At 41.2% G+C, this 23,248-nt stretch overlaps 1 protein-coding gene across 1 annotated transcript in view; it reads left to right on the top strand.

The window, feature by feature from the left end:
• Nucleotides 1-2,236: 2,236 nt before the first annotated feature.
• Fry (FRY microtubule binding protein) overlaps nt 2,237-23,248 on the top strand; it is a 493,758-nt gene continuing 472,746 nt past the window's right edge. The window contains exon 1 of the mRNA XM_070003013.1: nt 2,237-2,330. The gene's annotated coding sequence lies outside the window, so the exon portion shown is untranslated. The remainder of the gene's footprint in view (nt 2,331-23,248) is intronic.

Below are 23,248 nucleotides of genomic sequence, written 5' to 3'. Positions count from 1 at the left end.
TACAGACTTTACTGCCTGGGCTGGTTTTTGTGAGGAAACATCATTTTTCTGCATAAAAGTTCCTGCTTTGATTATTGTTAATCCTGTTGATTATTCTGCTAAGACAATATCTGAAAATAAAGAAAGTAGCAGAGGGTGTAATGAAAACATAAAAGCTTGTTTAAAAAAGTAGCAGAGGGTGTGAGTAATTATGGCATCCTACCTCCTTAAACTAGCCAATTGAGGCAGATTGTGAACCTGAGCTAAGCCATTTTAAGCAGAGGTGCAGGGCTTGCTATCTTAGGGATGAAAAGGGAGAAGCCAGCCATGCATGAGTACATGCTTGCTTGCTTGCCAGGATTTGGGCTATAATGGTACATCCTTCTACAGAAATAAACTTTGCCTTGCGAAATTGGTGCCCTTATTCCTACACAACACCTCAACATCTCGAGCCATTTTCTAACATTTTGAACCATGATCCTCAGATCTCATCCTCCTGAGACACTCTCACACCTGGCATTAGTTAGTTATAACTGAGGGCCTTCTACTTGCTTCCTTGAATGATACTCTACCACTGTATCCATGCCTCCTGTGGGCTTTTTGCCGGTCACTTACAGATGGAATGTTGGGGACCTTTCTGCCCAGGCTGGCTTCATATGGATTCTCTAGACCTGAGCCTCCTGAATAGCTGGGATTACAGGCAAGAGGCACAAGCAGCTAGTTCCATGAGTTTTAAAATTCACTTTATAGAGATATAATTTGCATGTCCTAATGTTCACTCATTTAAAATGCACAACTTGGTGATATTTACAATATTTAGATTGAGCCCCATTATCAAATTACAGACACAAAGGATGAAATAATGCAGCAGGGATACTCACTAGACACTATGTTGAAAGTGAACTATATAACTTGTGAGGGAAGGGGTTAGAAGGGAAAAACTGGGAGAAAACAAGAGTTGACACTGTTCAAAAAGAAATGTGTTTATTACCTGACTTATGTAACTGTAACCTTTCTGTACATCACCTTTCTAATAATAGTAAGAAGTAAAAAAAAATGCAACCCCCCCAAAAAAAAACCCTGCCTATTAGCCATCATTCTCTATTTCCCTCTTCCTGGAAACCCTCTATCTAGTTTCTATGGCTATAGGCTTTTAATTAATTTACTGTTATAGGATCCGCCTTACACTACATATTAGAATACAGTTCTTTGCATAAGTAAGGATAAAAAAGTTTACAGTAACTTTTTCTTTCTTTCTGGTATGTGTGTGTGTGTGTGTGTGTGTGTGTGTGTGTGTGTGTGTGTGTGTGTGTGTGTGTGTATGTGTGTACCAGTCCTGGGGCTTGAACTCAGGATCTGGGTGCTGACCACTCAAAGCTAGTGTCTTACCACTTCAGCGACACCTCCATTTCCAGCTTTTTGTGGTTAACTGGAGATAAAAATCCCTGGGGCTTTCTTGCCCAGGCTAGCTTTGAACGGAGATCCTCGGATCCCAGACTCCTGAGCAACTAGAATTACAGGCGTGAGCCACATTTGCAACAGCTTTGATCTAACATCTCCGTGCAGTCAATCTCCAACTCCTTTCTAGGATATAATCTTGTACGAGTTTAGTATTTTTTATAAATGAAGTTTACGAGGTATGCAAGGGCACCTTCGGGTTGAAAAAAATCAAACAAACACCACCTCTAGCTATGCAATTCTAAGACCTCCATCCCGGGTAGCCAGCCAGTTCTGGGCTGGCTCAGACACATCACACCGAAGGAGCAGAAGCACAGCCCTCCAGCCAAGGGAAGATGCTTCCTCCTTTTTTATTTATTTATTTTCCCCCTCTTGGGTCATCTATTTATCTCTGGGTTGGCCAAGCAGAGAGCCAAACTGCAGAGTCGGTGCTCAGCGCGCGCGCGGGTGCCCTAGCAAAGCCTTGCCTAGAGCGGGGACCCCGCCTAGCCCGCGCGCTCCTGGCCAGGGCGGGCCCCGCGCAGGGCTGCTCGGCCAAAGGGCGGTCCCAGCGTTGAGGGGCGGGGCCTGAGCTCCTCGCAGCCAATCGGCGCGGCAGCCCGTCCGGGAGTGTGAGGGGAGGGGCCGCGGGATAGGGGAGGAGGGAGTTCCGCGGCTCTCCCGGCCCGCAGGGGGCGGGGCTCCACTTGACAGTGGCGGTCGCCGGGCAGCGGAGCCCGAGTGCAGCCGGCGAGCAGAGCGCAGCGGAGCGCAGAGCGCGCGGTTGGCGCCGGCGGCGCCAGCTTCCCAGGGCTCCAGAAGCTCGGCTCGGCTTCAGCGAAGTATACTCCGGCACCGTGTCCCGACGATGCCGAGGGGTTCCTCCAGCGCTGGTGTCCTGGCCTCCTCCTAAGGTACCCAACCAGCCGCGCGCGGCCGGCACCCCGCTCCCCACGCCGGGGAAGTGGCCTTGTGAGGCGGGCGGCTCCCCCGACCTCGGGGCCGGGTGGGTGGGTGGGGCTGGGCGGGGCCGCGCCGTCAGGGCTGCTTCCCCGGGGAGGAAGGAGGAGGGGCCGAGGGACGCCGGGGTGGGGGAGGCGTGCGGCCGGGTCCCCGGGTCCCCGGCCGCCGCTGACGGCGCCCCCAGACCCCATCCTCCGCCTGCCTCCGTGCGGTTGCAGAGAGGTTTCGTTCCGGGAGAAAGTTTGATGCCTGGAGTTGAAGAGCTAGACTCGATCGATGGTGCCCGAGGTCCCCATGCGGTTCAAAGCCAGGCAGCCCACCCTGCCCGGACGCCCCGGGCATTGCACGTGGACGCGCGGGAACTCGGGTCACTTTCTGACCACGGCGGCGGCGCTCTGGACCTAGAACCTTGCTGCTTTAAGAGCTTCAAAATCTTAAACCAACCTTAGCCTGCTAATCAAAGCTCCTCCTATCCGCTGTGTGCTAAGGGGCCCGTGATTACATCTGTTGATGCTTCAATGGTTTCTTATTGCCACCTGCTTTTAGTTGATGTTTCTCTTAAGTGTTGGGGCAGGTGCTGTGGAACTCAGTAAAAGTGGGTGGAAGTGAAGGCCTGCCTCTTAGAGAAGGAGAGGAGGGCAGAGAATGCAGAATATGAAGATGGACAAAAGTTTCACCTTTTGAAGTAAGATGGAAGTCAGGTGCATGTGCCTCGGATTATAATCCCAGCTCCTCAGGAGGCTGGGATCTGAGGATCATGGTTCGAAGCCAGCCTCAGCAGGAGTCCATTAGATTCTTATCTCCAACTAACCACCAAAATGTTGGAAGTGGAGGTCGAGCTCAAGTGGTAAAATGCCAGACTTGAGCAAAACAGCCAAAGGAGAGCAGGAAACTCTGAGTATAAGTCCCAGTATTGGCATACACCAAAAAGTAAGATGTATTAGGCGAGTGTTATTTGCTTTACAGAATTTCCTGTAATACAGAGGACTATTGATTAGAGTTAGACATAAGTTTTATCCATCATGTATGTAACACCTCGTGGAGATAGCACATGCTCTTGCAATTAGAAAAATCTAAACATGTTGAAATCTGCTTGAGTCTGAATATTACACATAATGGCTTTTCACATTCTCATCAAGACACATTGACACACAACTTCATACTATCCTTGAAGCATCTTAGTCAAGGACATTTTTGTTCAGGACTATGTATTTTACATCTGCATATCATAACTTACATGTAAGATGTTGCCCTGTTGTGATATAGTAGGAAAGCTAAATGTGGCACTATATACTGTCACTACTGGCCTGATGTATTAGACTCTTAATAGATTGTGCCCCCCCCCCCCCATCACCTCTGTGTGCACATGGCCTTCCCAGACTTCCTTGCTGCTCCTTCCTGATAGGTCTAAAAGAATCTTCTATACAGGTCAATTCCTCATTCTTTCAGATAAGTCGGTTGCAGATGTCAAATAACCAAGTATCCTCTTCCCTGGCACTTAAGGAGCAGTCTCAGTCATCCAGAGCTATTTTAGAGTTGCATGTGGAAGTATACCCTACTGACTGGCAACAACATATCCCAGGCTGGCTCACACTGGCTCACACATCCTCCAGTACTAACTGGCAGAGATTTTCTCACTTCAAAGAAAGACTCTGTAAATAAAGTCACTGAGGAATGTAGTATTAGAACCGGTAATCTGTAAATTCTCCACTTATGGCTCACCATATATGTAGGGCTCTAGGAATGGAAAGCAGGCCTTTTCCATAGTGGGAAATACCACACGTCTGCTATAGCCTACTGTTTGTGCTATTGACATGAAATATGTATTCGTCATGTAGAAATCATTTCATCTGTTGTCTCCATCATGTGACCACATACCTACTTCTGATTATGTGTGTGATATATGTGCACATGTACATACAGGAACAGGGGCTGGAACTGGATGCCTCATGCTCTTCCTTGGCTTTCGGCAAGCTTGGTGCTCTACTACTTGAGCTATGCCTCCAACTTCAGCTTTTTGTTGATTCATTGGAGATAAGTCTTATGGATTTATCTACCTAGGCTGGCTTCAAATTGTGGTCCTCAGATAAAAGCCTCCAGAGTAGGATTATACCAGTAAGCCACCCATATCTGGCCCTATTTCCAATTTGACACCCACTTTTATGCCAAGGTAGTTGCTGCTTGTCTGAACAGTAAGAAAAACTTCTGCTATATTTGTGACACAATAAGCTTTGTAGTTGTTGCTTAAAAGGGATGTTTGTTTTAATTTATGTCATTGTTTTATAATTTCCTTATGTATGTGTTTATGTGTGTTATGTGTGTATGTTCTCTTTTTTTGTGTAGTTTTCATTTCTTTCTGTTTCTAAAATGGCTTTGAATACTAAGCCTAACAAGAAATAAATGTGTTTTTGTTTTTGTTTGTGTGCCAGTCCTGGGGTTTGAACTTGGGGCCAGGGCTTTTGTGCTCAAGGCTAGTCCTAGACCACTTGAGCCCATAAATACCACTTCCATAAATACGTTTTTGAACTGTGATCATATACTGCCTAGAAGTATGTCCTTAATGCTTGAAAAATTGTTGCAGTTACTCTAGAATTAAGAATCTCAAAGTCCCATATGTTTGCTTTCAGATGTCTATATTTCACTCCATCTTATAAAAGTAGTAGTAGTAAGGTTTGAGTTGAGAACAGAGCCCCAGCATCTCTGCTCTGTAACCCTGAACTGCCAAGAAACCAGAGCAATGCCAATTAAATGGGGGAAAGTGGAACATGAAGTTTTCACATTGTCACACGCTAGCCCCAGAATGGAAGAGGTGCCAGAAATATTATTGGGTAGCAAGTTAACTGGACCTCTTTCAATCTGCAATAATGTAACAAATGATTAACATTATACATTAGCCTAAATTGTGCACATTGTAACTTAAATGTGTCCAGAATCCACAAACTTCTACTCTGCAATCTATGCTTTTTCTCTAAAACTTCTCAATTAACAAGATGCATCTTGTTTTTCATATTTCATGAATCTAAAATGTCATCATTGACAAGACATGCTATTTTCACGTTACATAAGAACAAGAAAACCCTAGCAACTTTATTAAGACATACCACTTTCACACTGTATAGATGGATTACACTGGTCTTTCATGGATTGCGAGTTTTCTTCATCTCTTCCATGGGTTTTTGGTGCTTTTCTTTCCTACAGGTTTGTTTGGTGGCACTGTTTGGATTGTAATGCACAGGGTGTGTCCAGGAATCACAGGTACAGACCATCACAGAGCTTCATCAAAGTGTTTCTTCTCCTTCAGTCTAGTAGAGCAGATAGATCTTATTCTGTAAGGAATTATGGAGATGCCAATCAAAGGTGAATGTTTCCTTTAGAAATATGTTTATGCCCTGCTGTTCTTCTTCAGTGCCTTCATGCATACGCAGTTACAGCTCCTTGCAGAGTCAATTCATAGTGTAATCCTTTTGAAAACAATTTATATGCAATTAAGCTGAGCACATGCAGGTTCAGCAACAACTGTTACTTTGTAGAAGTAAAAAAAATAAAAATAAAAGGAAACCAACCCAAATGAATAGGTACACCTGAGTTTATGCTTATGCAGAGACATGATGATTGTGCCATGAATAGACATAATTTTAATACAGCAATTTTAATATCCTTCTAAGACACATTTGACTTCAGGGACTCCATCTGTCAGTGCCTCTTCTTCCTCATTGCTGCATGGTCATATGCAATGCCCTTCTTAACCAAGCACAGGAAGTTGGGCAAAGATGCCAGTAGAAGAAATGGCAAACACACTCAGTCATCCTTCCTGGCAAGTATCTGAAGTGAATTAGCACTACCAAAGATCCCTGTGGTTCATGCATGAAATAGCTGGACTTGCAGAGATAGATGGGGCTTCCATTCCAACATGGGGCATATGGGCATAGATCTAGTACCATGGGCATGTGCAGGATGATTCAGTTGGCTTCCCCAGGAGAGGATAATTGATGTGGACAGAGAGTTATCATCACCACATGTGCCTAAATGACATGGATTTTGACATGGTGGTGGGTGCTGTGAAGGACACAGAAAGTAGAACAGAGCTGGTTCTTTTGTGTACTAGAAATAATTGTTAACAGTCTTTGGGTTATATGTTGGTAGAACTTACCATTGCTCTTATTACATTTTATTAACATGGGCCACACAAAATAAAGTTGCTGCCAAAGAAAATGTTTAGATCCTGTTTACTGAATACAGAAGGGAGTTGAAAGAAAACTAATTTTATATTTATGTGGCATGTATTGTTGGTACCCAGGATATTTTGCATGTGTGTGCATGCATGCGCACATGCGCATATGCACATGTGCACATCCGCGCATGCACCAGTCCTGTGTCTTAAACTCAAAGCCTGGGCACTGTCCCTTACCTTTATTTTTTTTTCCTCAAGACTAATGCTCTATTGTTTGAGCCACAGTTCTACTTTCAGTTTTCTTGGTGGTTAATTGGAGATAATAATCTCATGGACTTTCCTGTCTGGGCTGGCTTCAAACTGTGATCCTCAGATCTCAGACTCCTGAATAACTAGGATTATAGGCTTGATTGGGCACTAGCACCTAACTCTAAGATTTTTTTTTTTGGAAGAGGAGGGGAGAGTGGGGAACAGTGTGAATAGGAGTCTTTATTATGGCTTTTGTGGAGAAGAACAGACCAAGCTGCATTAGGAAGGACTAGAGCCCGAAGGGCTGTCACTAATGTTCAGTACTGGTGCTGGGGTGATAGTGGCCCTGGATATGAAGTGGAGGGTGGGGTTGGTTTGTTGTGAGAGTCTGTCCCCTCTCCAGGCATTGGGCATCCCTGAGAGAATAGTTGCTGCAGGTCACCAATTCCCCATGTGTCCACACATGGGGAATATAGAATATAGAAAATAGAACACAGTTAAAGCCTGAGGATATTTGTACGTGGTCAACTACTGATTTAGGCCTCTGGATACTTAGAGTGTTTGAGCTCACTGTCAAAAGAGCAGGAACACCTAACTCAAACCTGACATATGTACTCATTTGGTAAATATTAATTAAATCTGAGTCATGGTGCCAGATGGCCCAGCCATGCTGACATGCAGCCCTTGATGGATCCAGTGGTCAGATGTACAGTGTTTAGAGACAAGGAAAAAGTGAGAACTGCACATTGCATACTGGATGCCCAGATGGTGGATAAGCCACCAAAGATAGAAGAAAAGACAACACAAAAGACAAAAGACCTTTTGAAACATTAGTGAATCTGTGCATTAGTAGCTCACCCCTATAATTCTAGCCTCTCAGGAGGCTGAGATCTGAGGATTGCAATACCAAAGCAGCCCAGGCAGGAGTGTCTATGAGACTCTTATATCCAATTAACTACCAAAAAGCCAGAAGTGAAGATGCAGCTCAAGTGGTAGAGCATCAGACTTGAACAGAAATAGGTAAAGGACAGGTTCTTAGGCCCATGATTTCAAGCCGGAATAGCAGCACACACACACACACACACACACACACACACACACACACACACACACACACACACACACACACACACACACACACACACACACACACACACACACACACACACACACACACACACACACACACACACACACACACACACACACACACACACACACACACACACACACCACACACACACACCACACACACACACACCCCTATTAGTTAGCCCTTGAACAGAAACTCCTTTAGCTAACAGATCTTAAAATCTATTGGTTTAACATATATTTGGGGCTACTTCCTTATTCACCTTGCATTTGTAATAGGATTAAGTCAGGAAACATGAAAATTGCATACAACTTGTAAAAATTACAGTCAACGCCAGAACAAAACTGGAGTTTTAATGTTTCATTTTGTTGTACAAATTCTTGCTCAGGAATAGGCTTCTGAAGAATGTCTCAGAATAGTATGAGGTCCAGTTTTCTTCCCTACTGTATGTCAATACTAATCAGATAAATCGTATCAAGTGCACATACACTCTACACACAGAGTCAAGATACCCGTATGTGGTAGTAACAGATCTGGACTCAAGGTAGTTAAGATGTCCCTGTGATAACTGTGACAGAGGGTGGCTGTGAGTAGAATGGATGTGGGATTAGACCCAGGACATTACTCATAATGATAAATGGCTGGTGTACATGAAGGCTAGAGTGTTTGAGCTCACTGCAAAGTACATTAATGACTTGTTGCTAGGACAGCCTCGGAACTTATCTTTCTGTGGTTAGTTAATGCGTAGAGTCCTTTTACAGTCAAAGTCTCTCTTCCTTAGAATTGTGGCCAGGCACATTAAGAAATAATAAAGCTGAAATGGGAGGTCAATCTAATGACCTACGAGGGAGGGGTAACTCCTTCCTGATGTTCCCTCTGCTGGCAGGCATTTCTACCATGAGGCTTTGAACACCTCTCCTTTGCTTAGTATGCCCTGATGGAAACTGAGTGTCTTGGCTGATGCACAGCTGCTCCCCCATTGTGTTTCCAGGATGACACATAGCTCTTTAAAGCGACAGTGCTCACCCATAAAAGCCCTTGCTGATGAAAGCATCACTGAGGGCTTCTGTAATTGTTCTAAGTGCGATCTTGTTCTCCATAGCCCTTGGGCTTATCCACACCAACCCAAGCATGCATTGCCTTTTAGCATCTTATTCCATATATACATTATGTAAAAATGGAGTATTTTGTCAAATGGAATCCTATGCAGAAGTACTTATAAGTCCTTAGCTTCCTGGAGAATTTTTCTCAATGCTGACCCTTAGAAGAGAAACCTTACCTTAGAAGGTAAGAGATGACGGGTCATTTAAATATTTGTGTTTTGGTTTTAGCTGTAGCCTTTATGGATTTAAATAGTACTCGTTTAGTGAGGTGAGTAGTGCTGTTTGTCCTGACAACCCAGTAAAGTAGCTGAAAAATACAAGTTCAGGAAATATTGGTAAACTTAAAAAAAAAATTGCTAGGTTCTGGAGGTTAATGCCTATAATCCTAGCCTATTCAGAAGGCTGAGATCTGAGGATCATGTTTGAAACCAGCCCAGGCAGGAAAGTCTGTGAGACTCTTATTTCTAGATATTACCAGAAAGCCAAAACTGGAGCTATAACTCAGCAAAATAGCTCAGGGATAACACCCAGGCTCTGAATTCAGGCCCTAGGACTGGTGGGTGTATGGGTGCGCACACACACACACACACACACACACACACACACACACACACACACACACACACACACACACACACACACACACACACACACACACACACACACACACACACACACACACACACACACACACACACACACACACACACACACACACAAAGTGGCTGGCATAAAAAGAGTCAAACTTCTTTGGTACAAAGATTCTTGTTAATTAGAAACAAAAGTCCCCACAGAATACCTTACATTGTGAGAGTTAAATAGAAGAATCGAGAATATTTAAAGTTGGGCATGGGCTGGGAAGGTGGCTCAGTGGTAGAGTGCTTGCCCTGCATGCGTGAGGCCCTGGATTTGATTCATCAGCACCACATAAGCAGAAAAAGCTGGAAGTGGCGCTGTGGTTCAAGTGGTAGAAAGCTAGCCTTGAGCTGAAGGGCTGAGGGACAGCACTCAGGTCCAGACTTCAGGCCCCAGAACCTACAAAAAAAAAAGTTGGGCATGGTGACTGAAGGCTGTAATCCAGGCATTAATGTTCTGGAGACTTCATCTCAATCAATGATTGGGTGCAGTGACAGGTACTCATTATCCCTGCTATGTGAACGGCACAATAGCAGCCTGTAGTGATGGGAACTTGTCATTACCATTACCATGGGAAAGCACAAGTAGGAGGATTGCAGCACAGGTGACTAGGGCATCAAGTGAGATTTTACCTTGAAAACAATTAATGCACACAGGAGCCAAAAGTATAACGGATAGGGTGTCTTCTTAGTAGGTATGAGAGACCTGAGCTCATATCCACTATTGGGGAAAATAGGAGTCCTAAAGGTGAAACTGGCCTTAAATATGCATAAGTGACCATTATTACAATTTTATGAAAATAAGATGACTAAAAATAATTCTCTAGAAATTACATGCTTAAAATTATTTAGATCACTTAGCTAATGTAATTCAAAGCACGAAATTAAGATGGTCATAGTGGCATATGCCTATAATCCCAGCTTTCTTTTTCATTTTATTTTTATTTGTTGCAAAGGTGCTGTACAGAGGGGTTATAGTTACAGAAGGTGTAATTGTAAAGTTACAAAGTTGTAAAATTCATTTCCACCCTTGTGTCTTGTGAGTATCGCTGTTGCATTGGTTCACCCTTTGTCCTTGTTTCACCATTTTGTTACTTCCCTTTCCTTCCCCAAATCAGATTAACGTATATGCAAGATGCAGGATACCAGAATCAAAAGCAACTACTGGGGATAAACCAAAGGGAAAAAGAAAAAAATAACAAGAAAGAACTTGGTACAGCACATTGACAACAACAAGGTTGACTCCAAAACAAACTCTTGTTTCCATATCTTGGGATTCATTTTGAGTAGCATCATTTTATATGGTCATATTACATAGCTATTGAGCTATTGTGATCCTTTGCTAGGACTATCCTAGACATCTACTAATTATTACAAGTGAGGGAAACCCTGGAATCTGTTTCTGGCTTACTTCACTTAATATGATTTTTTCCAAATCTTTCTATTTCCTTACGAATGGGGTGATATCATTCTTTCTGATGGAAGCATAGAATTCCATTGTGTATATATCCACATTTTCTTGATCCGTTCAAGGCATCTGAATTGGCTCCATATCTTAGCTATGATAAATAATGCCACAGTGAACATAGTTGTGCTGGTAGCTTTAGTGTGGCCTTGCTTGTGATCATTTGGGTAAATGGCCAGGAGTGGAATTCAGCATTCTTTTTGCGGAGGGAGGAACAAAAGTTCAAGGCCAGCATGGGCTACATAGCAAGATCCTTTCTCAAAAACAAACATATATAAAAATATATAAATAAGTAGTAAAGCATCAATAAATAAAATTTGTTGTGATGAAATAATATGAGTTGTTTTTGATGACGGTCCTGGGGCTTGAACTCAAGGTCTGAGCACTCTCCCTGAGATTTTTGCTCAAGGCTAGCCCTCTACCACTTGAGCAACAGCTTTACTTATGGCCCTTTTTGGTATGTAATTGGAGATAGAGTCTCACAGACTTTCCTACCTGGCTTTGAACTGCAATCCTCAGATCTCAGCCTCCTAAGAAGCTAGCATTACAGGCATGAACCATCCACACCTGGCCTAAAATAATGTTTTGAAGCAAACAGGAAAATAATATTTGGGCCATAACCAAATACTGTAATCAATTTTAGATTTATCACAGTGTTAAGTTTGTGTGGGGGTGGGGGTGAACCAGGAATGAAAGAAAGCAAAGGAATTCTATTTATCTCAATTGTGAGGGCAATTAACATTTTACAGAATATTCATGACGTCTTCTAAAAGAGATAAAGAGAATGGAAAGACATGAAAAGTGAAACATCACAAAGCAGTTTTCTAAAAGGCAGAGTGGCCACGTGAGAAAAGAACATTAGTGATTGAAAGTTATGTAACTAAGTAAGGAATTAGCATGAACACAAGCATGCACAGTCATAAGCAGGCCTGTGGATCATGTAAGGCATGGAAATAATTTGGTACATAACAGGACAGACATGTATGATTCTTATATGCTGTCCTTTGATATCTGCCTGTGTCAATAATTTTTTATGGCCTGCAAATAATGTTATAAATATTCAAATGACCCATGGAAGATAAAAGGTTCCTCACCGCTGCTGTAAATAGGAATTTAAATCAATCTAGATTTATTTAAATCAACCACAGACTTCTGATTGGACAGTCATAATAGCAGTAGTGATTTGGTGATTTTGCTTTAGTTGTCTCCCTTTAAAAACATGCTATTGGAAATAGTAACAAAATCGAGTCTAAATCCCTAAGAAGTGCTTACTTACCCCTGATGGGGCTGGAGGTGACACTGTCTCTGTGAGCACGGCACACATACTGTGTACCATCACTTTGCTGATCATCAAAACACTCAGGATGGTGTTTGGAAGTCAAGAAGGAAGCCATGGCTACACACAGTCAGCACTTCCAGTCCACAAATTCTGCATGGGCAGGTTCAACCAACATTGGATCAAAAATATTTTGTTTTTAAAATTTAAATCACTTACATTTAAGCTGGGTTCTGTGGCTCATGCCTAGAATCCTAGCTACTCAGGAGACTGAGATCTGAGGCAGGAAAGTCTGTGAGTCTTTTGTCTCCAATTAACCACTCAAAAGCTTGAAGTGATGCTGTGCCTCAAGTGGTAAAGCCTTGAACAAAGAAAGCTTAGGGTCAGTGTCTGAGTTGAGTTCAAGCCCCAGGACTGAAATTAAAAAAGAAAGAAAGGAAAAGGAAAGGAAAGAATCATTTCTGGATTAAACAGGACAACATTTCTTATCATTAACATTATTCCCTAGCAACTATTTATATAGCATTTATATTGTATTCGGCATTATTAGTCACCTAGAGAGAACTTCAGAGATAGTATGTATGTTCTAACATTACACATATGTTCAAAAGTCTTGAATATATGTGGGGTTTGCTACTCTCAGGGGTCCAGGAACCAGTCCCCCAGAAATACTAGGGGTGACCATACTGAGTATGTTTCTAGTCTAGAAAGACCCACAACTCAAGCTGGTCTGGATTTGCTATCCTTCATCCAGGGCCTGACCAAGGGAATTGGTGATGGTTACAGGCTATAAGGATTTTACATTTACTCTTCAAGTCATTTAATTCAACCTGTGTTGTAGATCCTGTTGTTTATGTTTCTTAGCAAACAAGAATAAAAAGGTTAGGTATTTTCCCAAAGTCACCCTGATAGGCAGACCATGGATTTCAGCACTACATCATAGGTGACAGTGTGTAATCAACATCCCTCCACCTTAGCATCCTCCTTTGTCATGTAGAGCCATTTGTTTCTACTGGACAGATGAGCTGTAAATTTGTGTGGTCATTTGCCCAAATAGAAACCAATGGGACGTTCTGTTATGGTTGCTTCTGGCAATAACTGTTGTGTAATTGTCTAGTGAAAGTTACAGGCATTTTATCTCATTCATCTCATGCAACTGTCCCTGCAGGTACCCTACACTCTCCTTCCAACATCATGCCAATCCCTTCCTAGCACCCACAAATCCAGTCTAGAATTCTCTCTTCTCCCATTTGATGTATCTTTTCTTCCTTGCATGGAGTGTATATACAGGTGGGAGGCAGAAGCAAGAAAGGAGGCTTTAGAAAGAAGAGGTTAGAGCAGCTGAATTCTCTGCAGGAGGCTTCACCCACTCCTTAGAGAACAGTAGGATTAAATCTACCAGAAATAGAACAGGCAGAAAGCTTCCCTTCAGTACTCTGGTGCCAAGATTGGGAACTAGCGTCTCTATTTGTTGTCCTTTAGTTCTGGACACATTATAACTAACCACAGACAACTAGGTTTTGTTGAAGCACCGATGAAATAGAAAGACTGTATTTAGTTACAGGCTCCTGATGGGGCAACGATGAAATAGAAAGACTGTATTTAGTTACAGGCTCCTGATGGGGCAAGCAGTTAACCTATTTTATACATTCTTGCAAATACATTGTTGTCAATCAAACTTACATTGTACCTCCTTGGCCTTTTCTTAAAAAAATCCTGGCGCATTTACAATTTGTATGGGGTTTTGTTGTGGTAGGGGGTGGCTGTTTGGTTTGCTTTATTTTTTGCTCAAGGCTGAGGCTCTACCACTGGAGCCACACTTCTACTTTCAGCCTTTTGCTGGTTAATTGATTATGAGAGTCTTTTGAATTTGTCTGCCTGGGTTGACTTTGAACCAGGATCCTCAGATCTTAGCCTCCAGAGCAGGATTACAGGTATGAGCCAAGAGTACCCAGCAGCACTTGAAAGTTTCTAGAAATCACTTTTCATACTGTTCCTTTAGTCTCAAAGGCCAAATGCCATGAGTACATGACATCTAGTTAATTCATTTAAGATGAATTAAAGATGTAATTAAAAATGTAATTGAATGATTTTTTTCAAAATTAATACACTGCTAAAACATATGCTTATTATGCAAATAATTTATGTTCCATGAAGAAAAATTTAAAGAATAGAATTTAAAGGAAAATTTAAAGAAAATTTAAAGAATAAAATCTGTAATCGTAATCAGTATTTGACTTTTTGCATATTTCTTCCCACAGTTCTTTTTTCACACATGGGCATATTATTTACAAAATTGATATCTAATATACTGTTTTACTGCCTGCTTTTTTTTTCCTCCAGCACTAGAGTTTGAGCTCAGTGCCTCAGATGTGCTAGGCAGGTATTCTACCCTAAGTCCTATAAGCTGCTTTTTATTTCCTCCTATGGGACAGTTTGTCCCAAATACCGTTCCATGTAGTAAATCATTACATAGTTTTTTTTTTTTAAGTAAAGATAATAGAAAAGTATATGGCAGAGAAAGAGACCATGAGCATAGAGATGTTTGGGGGAAGAGGGTAGTTTAGCCTGTGCCTACCATTTTAGTCATCTTCAGCCATTTCCTTCATTACAAAGCCATAGATTTCTTCTTTTCTCTTTCTAAAGACAGACCTTGGATTTTGTGCTTTGAAACACTAGAAAAGCCATTTCTCAGCCACCAAGGCTAAAAACTGTACCCATCACTACCTGGGACCAACTCCATGCCTTCAGAGTTTTTCTGTGGCCCAAACTTGGCTTCATCTGCTAGGTAAAACAGCTGTACATCCCTGTTCTTGACTCTGCCTGTATTATTGTCAGGAACTTCCCATTGCATTTATGGACGACAGGAAGTCTCAGAGTTACCCTGATGGATCTGATGTAGAAATGCAAATGAGCTCTCATCCCTTACATCTTCTGATGAATGGATGTCAGGAGACAGAGCCCTGCCAGGTGATCTTCTAAAACCAAGCCATTTGCTGATTAAACACACACACACACACACACACACACACACACACACACCCTCCAACAACTGCCAATGGGAATGCTGAATGCCCCCTCCCCATTTTATACTTTCCATTTTGCAGCTGGCTCTCAATGATTGCTTCTTTTGGGAGCCAGGATGCCAAGGATAATTGAAGCTCACAGATAATAACCAAACTTCATGACAGTTTAAATCTCCCCATCCATCTTTCAGCTGCAGCAGCTCACAAAGCACTGGTTTGAGTTTCTCCTTTTATTTCCCTCTGATTAGCCCCTCACTCAGAGCCTAATGAGCAATTTAATGAGGTGGTCAAAATTGGTTGCTAGAGAGACATACAAAGCTACCTCCTCTTTCCCTCCAGTGACTGTGTTATTAAACTCAGGGCCTTGAACTTGCTAGGCAAGCAGTCTACCTTTTGAGTTGCTTTCCTATCCCCTGTCCCCTTTTTATTTCCTAGAATCTTGCTTCCTTTGTCAAGAGTCAGTTTTGGACAGTGATCCTTCTCTCCACCTTCCTAGTAACTGAGATTATGGGCATGTGTTACTACCATACCCAGCACAGCCTGTCTTCAACCCTCTAAATTTTAAAGTGTATATGGAAGATACCAAGCTTTGTATCTATCAATAGAGTGACACCTGACTCCTTCCTGTTTCTTTATCCAGATAGTTTACACACACACACACACACACACACACACACACACACATACATGCACGCACACACACACACACACACACACACACACACACACACACATAAGGTTTTTATTACCAAGGTTCATCAATAGCACAATAGGATTCTTCGAACTTTCTCTAATCCTTCATAGTTTTTGCTTTTAGACTACTATCATTTCTTCTCAATCTTCCCTAGTCTTACCCACTATGTTCTGTTAAAAGCAGGACTAAATGTGTGTATACATGTAATTTATCATTTACATAATATATAATATGTAACATATTACTATATAATAATGATATATAATGTATCATTACATATTGTAATATATTATACATAATAATATATCATTATATAGTTATTGCCTATATAGTATATAGGACAGATATAGTTTATTATTTGTCATGTGTATATAATTTTATTATATGTATAAATATAATTATTTAAAAACTACTTGCACAAATTTAAAAATAAATGAGAGTCACCCTTCTCTAGCCTAGTTGCCTACAGTCCCAGCTACAGTCTCGACCTTACTAGCCACTAACTGTACCCAGACAGGTCACCCTTGTTTCCTGCCTGAGTTGCATGTGTCAGCTGATTCACTTTCCAGCCCTCTCTCTAGCCTTTCCTGCCTCCCCCAACTTGAAGTCTGTGCTTTCCATTCACTCTCTTTTTTTTAGTATTTCCTTGTCTTCCTCCTTTTCCTGTTTTCCTGACACTTCTGTCTTTTCAGCTAAGACATAGTATCTGTCTGAAAGAACAAACTTTAAGACTGTGGTATTTTCTGTGACCATCATGATTGTTAAAAGTCTCCTACAAATGTATTAACTTAAATAGGGTAGTTACAAGGGAGAACTCAAATAGTGTAATGTTATAGAAGGCAAGGCAAAGTTTAACAAAATGAACACCAGGAAGCGAGTATTTGGGTGGGGTGGGGTCAATGGGAGAAAGGTAGACAAATGAAGAGAAGAGGGAGAGAATGCTTAAGAATCCAATGTGTATCTTACACAATTAAGAAGAGTGAAGGAAGGGGTGGGGAGGGGAGGGATGGCTGAGAATGTTGAAAGCAGTGACTTTGATCAGGAAACTGCTTTGCTACATGGCAACTCCTTTGTACAACTACTTAAAGATAATGATAAAATTTTACATTAAAAAAGAAATAGAAGATACTATTAGTAATAATAAGAGTACTAAAGGCTCTCCAAAACATGGCTCCACCCTTTGTTCTCAATGTCTTTGCCATTCTGCATTTTGGTGGAGACACTCTACACCTTATAATATCTGGAGTTGCTTAGTTACACCTACCCTCAATATGGAAAGCCATTTTTGCTTTGTGTCAAAAAAATCACCAATTTATAACAATAAACATGACTCCATGAGCAGTTACATCAATGAATTTATAGCATTAATTTTTCGTGTAATAGTGTTTTTTGTTTTTTTTTTAAAGAAAGTCCCCTAAAACAGCACAACCCATTTAAAAGGTCTTTTTCCTTAAAAGATGCCTTTTGTTCCCCTGCATTTCAAGGTACTCTGTAGCTAATTGGGTTATAAGAAAAGGGTCACTGCCCTCTGGTTACATCTTGGATGCTAAGAAAGGTCATTTTGATTTAGGAACTACAGAGCACTTATTTCGGAGTGTGTTCTCCCTCTTGGCTTTATCAGTGGTGGCCCCCTCAGCAGTAGTGGTGATTTAGGCCCTTGGGACCATTGCAGCCCATTAGAATGAGCTATCAATAATGTTAAAAGCTTTCCCAGATGCCATCTTTTGCCAGCACTTACAGAATAGTGCAAATTGGACGAGTGCCTTCCTGATGTTTTCAATTTCTCCTCACCATTTGTTAAACAGTCAGGGGCATTTGTCAGAAATGTCCATGGAACACACATATTAGGCGTTTGCTCCTTGTAATTTTTGAAGAAAATGTAGAAGTTGATTTCTTGTGGGATTATATCCTTTGCATCAGAAAGGAATACTGGAGTATTGCAAAGAAATTCAATGTGACTCACCCCAATAGTGGAAGAGTGAACGTTGGCACAGCCTTTCGAGCTTCCAGCCAGGGCCTACTGCTGGAGACTGTTGATCAGGAGGTAGCAAAAAGAAGGAGCCTGGATCTGTGCCCTGCTGCCAGTTACCACCAACACAGTGGCCTAGACCCATAGCCCAGGGCCAGGCTGGGGCCTGTTAGACTTTAGACTGGAAAATATGAATGCAACTCAAAGCCAGTAAGGTATCTGGAGGAGAATGCTGCAGTAATGCTGGTTTCATCTAGATCCTGATTGAGATTTGGACATCAAGGACTTCTACCTTGATGTCAGGTGAAATATGGGTAAAATAAATACGTCCCTTTGTCCGCTCCACTTCCCTTCTTCCCTTCTCCTTCCCTTCTTTTTTCCATCCCTTCTTTTTTCTTCCCTCCTACCTGTATTTTTCTTTTTGCTTTTTTCTGCCCTTCTTTCCCATTCTTTCCTCCTTCACGTCCTTCTTTCCCTTTTCCCTCCATTCTTTTCTTCCTTCAAAGAAAATCTGTTATCTTTGATCAAGGTATCAAAGGAATTCCTAGTGCTATATATTTTCCTTCTTTAAATTCCCCCCTCCTTTAATACTTTCTCCTCCTCCATTGACCATTAGCATATTTTACTCAGCTTAATTCTGGAAGGGAAGACATTTATGATGGTATCCTAAATACCTGAGTTCAGCAACAAGTAGAGGCAGGAAAGAAGGCTTTTAAACCCAAATGTCTATCATCTAGAGACTCTACAAGAAATTATCAGACTGGAGGAGGGCTGGTGCTATGCACTGGTGATGCGGGATGAAGGCAGCTGAAAGATGCTGAACTGTGCAGTGAATAGTTCCAGCTGGCTGCCAAACAACATTTTTTGTGTATGTGCTGGGCCTCACATGTGTTTGTCTTGCTTGCTTGGTGCTGTATCACTTGAGCCATACCTCTAGCCATGAACTTTGCTGGTTAACTAAAGATGTAGTCTTACAGACTATTCAGTAGCTAGTATTACAGGCATGAGCCAGTTGTCTCTGGCTACGATCCAGTTTTACTTTATTATATTGGCTCAAGAGGACTAAGTTCCCAGAACTTTGGCTATAGTTCTGAACATGTAGTCTAAATCTACCTTCAGAGTTCTAAAATATACCTTTATAGTGCAGTAATTTTATTTTTTATTTATTGCTGGACCTGGGGCTTGAACTCTGGGGGAGGTTGGGTGTGCTGTCCCTGAGCTTCTTTTGCTCAAGATTCTACCAGTTGAGCCACAGTATCACTTCCAGCTTTTTGAGTATTTATTGGAGATAAGAGTCTCACTGACTTTTCTGCCTGGCCTGGCTTCGAACTGTAATCCTCAGATCTCAGCCTCCTCAATAGGTAGGATTACAGGCATGAGCAACTGGCACCTGCTAATGCAGTGATTTTAAAATGTATGTTCTTATGGATCATAGGTACAGTGAGAATTATTTTTTTGTTTTTTGTTTTTTTTGGGTCCGGTCATGGGGCCTGAACTCTGGGCCTGGACACTATCCCTCAGCTCTTCAGCTCAAGGCTAGCACTCTACCACCTGAGCCACAGTGCCACTTTCGGCTTTTTTTCTTTTTGCTTATGTGGTGCTGAGGAATGGAACCCAGGGCCTCAAGCATGCAAGGCAAGCGCTCTACCACTGAGCCACCTTCCCAGCCCTTGATTATTTTTTAAAACACTTAGGATATTAGTTACTCATGAGTACTCATGATATGAATGACATAAACATATTATCTCATCTCCTTTTAGAAATGACTAGTTGACATAATATGCATGAAAATGATGTGTAATACTCTAGCACTGTTTTCTGGGGTCAGTTAGACTGAGTACGTGAGGACAACTCTGTCCCAAACTGTGATTAATTAATATATTCCAGAAATATAGAAGTATGAGGCTTTCAGAGTGTGAAGTTTTTAAAATTTTTTATTTATATTTGTTATTGTTATTGTTAAAGGGATGTGCAGAGGGGTTACAGTTACATCAGTAAGATAAAGGGTACATTTCTTTTTGGACAATGACACCCCTTCCCTTTCTCTCTTCCAGTTTTCCCCTCCTGTCCATACACACAACGTGTATAGTTCATTTTCAATATAGTGTTCAGTGAGTACCACTGCTGCATTTCTCCACCTTTTGTCCCTCCATTTCTGTGCTCACTTACCCTTCCCAAACAAACAAACAAGACAACGTGAAAACAACAGCAACAAAGAAAACAATCTCATTTCCATTTCCTAGAGTTTATTTTGATAAATAAATATGATCAGATGTGATTTAAAAAAAATTGAATATGCTGGGCACCAGTGGCACACTCCCAGAATTCTAGCTACTCAGGTGTCTGAGATCTGAGGATCACAGTACAAAGCCAGCCTGGGCAGAAAAATCTGTGAGACTCTTATCTCCAATTAACTGCCAGAAAACCGGAAGTGGTACTGAGGCTCAAAGTGGTAGAGTGATAGCCTTGAACAAAAGAGCTCAGGAACAGTGCCTAAGCCCTGAGTTCAAGCCCCATGACTGACTAAAAAAATAAACAAATATAATGTCAGTATTATAAAGGATGAGATTCTAAGTAACTGTTACTTTGCATTAGATATCTATCTGAGTGCTCCTACATCCACTGACAAGGCCTATTTGTGAACTTGGGTGAAGTTGGTGGACTTTCTGGATGGACTTATTTGTCTCAGATGCTTTGCAAGGTGCACTCTTTTTTTCTTTGATATAAACAAGAGGTGCGCTTTGTTGAAAGGAAAAGATCATCACTGAGGATTAACCAATCAAAGCTGAAGAACATGGGGAATGACCATGCTGATCTAATTATTTCCTGGTTGACTCTAAGCCATTCCTGCTTACGTATGTATTTGTAAATAAACCCTTCTATTTACAAACAGACTGTACTTTCTTTGGCATCAGTGCTAGCTTAGTCCCATTTGGAGGGCCTATGCTCTCTCCTTTTATTAAAAGTCATATCATGCTTATTTTAAAGTGCTCTGGGATGGAACCTTGTGCCTTACATGTGTAAACATTTGCTCTACCATTGAGCTACATCTCTGGCCCCTCTCTTCTCTACCTCCAATTCCTTTTCTTCTTTATTTATGTTTTGAAGTATATCATTTACTACTTCCAGAGTACAACAAAGGGTCACTGATTTTAGAGGAACGTGTTCCAGTGTGCTCGTTTTTTGGATGGCTTGTACTTGATTGTGAGACTTTACTAAAACACTGTTGCCCTCCTGTGTTCTGAGACAGTGCTCACTTTCCTTTCTGTGTGTGAGTGGCTGGGCCATCTGTGGACATAATGATGGGCCTTTGGGGGTCTGTAAACCTATGAATGCAGAACTGTTTGCCCATTAAACTAAGTTAGAACAGATGTGTGTGCTTTCTTTTACTGAGTCTCTCTGCTTTTATAGCCTTTTTATCCTCGATGGATTGTCATGGTTACATGGCATACCTGCCCCAGCATCCTCCATACACTGCTATTCCTTATGCTTTAAAATGCTGCACTTTAAAGATTACTGAGAGAAATAAGGTCAACATGATTTTAGTTGGGCAGGTAGGCATTTAATTTTAAGTGGGGAATTTAATTTTCAGAATAGCCTCTGGTTTTTGCCACAATGAAACTAGGAAGTTTTGGAAACACACCTTTCAAATTTTATGTTTTGAAGCTATCTATGATATATCTTGAGAAGTTACACATGCTAAATCTCTCATACAGCTCTACTTGAAGTCAGTCTGCTAGTTGCACCATATCCAGAAATTGAGGCTGAATTTATGTTACATATTGTAAATAATATGAGTAACAATTAAATGAATCAGAGCCTAAAATTTGATAAGTGGGATTTACATAATTGTAACTTATTGTGATTAGTAATAGAGATTTAAATATATTTAGAGTTATTTGTCTCTCAGACATAGGTACTGTCTAGGAACTAAATGACTTTAGATAGATAGATAGATAGACAGACAGACAGACAAACAAACAAACACAGACAGATATATAGACAGACATGCACTAAAGAAATCATCTTAATGGTCCCTAGAGGCTCATGCCTGTAATCCCAGATACTCAGGAGGCTGAAAGCTGAGGATAAATATTCAAAGCCAGCCCAGGGAAGAAATTCTATGAAATTCTTAGCTTTAATTAGCTACCAAGAAGGAGAAAGTGGAGCTGTGGCTGAATTGGGAGAGCACTAGTCCCAGGACTGGCACAAAAAAAATTAATGAATCATCTTTCCTAATAAATGCTTAACAATCCAAAAATATTTGTTATTTATTTTCAATTACTTCTTCCCTGGAATGGATCCAATGCCTTCATGTTTTATTATACCTCAGAATATTTCTTCCATTGTTCTCTTTTCAGTAGTACGAGTAGATATATTTTAGCATGTAAGAAATCAAACAGCTACAGTTTGCTTGCTTGAAACACCTATGTAGTTATGCTGAGCATGGCTGTAAATAGCATAATTAAGTGCTATTTTGTCGATGAAAACGTATTTTAGTTAAATAGAGAAGTCCGGTTCTATCCTGTGCCAGTGTGACATTTAACTTTCCCTTTTTAAGTTTAAACTTAGACTTATTCATAGGGTTTTTTTTGTTTCTTGGGTTTTTTTTGTTGTTGTTTATTTTGTCTTTCTTTTTCTTATATCAATGCTAGTGGAGGCAGGATAGTTGTTTAACAAAATGGTTTCTTCTACTGGTTTAAACTTAAGTCCCTGAACCATTCTGGACCCAAAAGACTTAATTGTTTTTCTTTACTGATCAAGTACATAATTACAAACTGTTCTTTTCCTTTTTGTAGGTTTGTTTATAGAATAAAAGTTTTACTTTCCTATTAAATTGCAGTCCATTTGATACCAATAGGAAAAATTCATAATCATTCAGTAGCTTGTATATTTATTTTTCTTGGTATTTGCCAAAGTATTCCTTCTCCCTGTCTTCCTCACAACCTCCCCGTGAGCCTCTCCTGGGATTTGACAGTGCAAACTCTTGGCCTAATTGGATCTGGCTTTGAATGATGAGGAAAGGCAGCTCCTCCAGATTACCATGCACAAACATTTGACTTGGGGACTAACTTTCAAAGACACTTGAGCTATCTGGTTTGGGGTTGTGGAAAAATCTAGATTTGCTCATACTTTCTCTGAAGTTTGGTCCTTACATTGGTGAGAGTCAGTGGTCAGCAACAAAGAG

Source organism: Dipodomys merriami, unplaced genomic scaffold (genome assembly GCF_024711535.1).
Source record: "Dipodomys merriami isolate MVZ:Mamm:240054 unplaced genomic scaffold, mDipMer1.0.p SCAF_6, whole genome shotgun sequence".
In the NCBI taxonomy this organism is placed as follows: domain Eukaryota; kingdom Metazoa; phylum Chordata; class Mammalia; order Rodentia; family Heteromyidae; genus Dipodomys; species Dipodomys merriami.
This window is presented reverse-complemented; position numbering and strand designations above follow the sequence as displayed.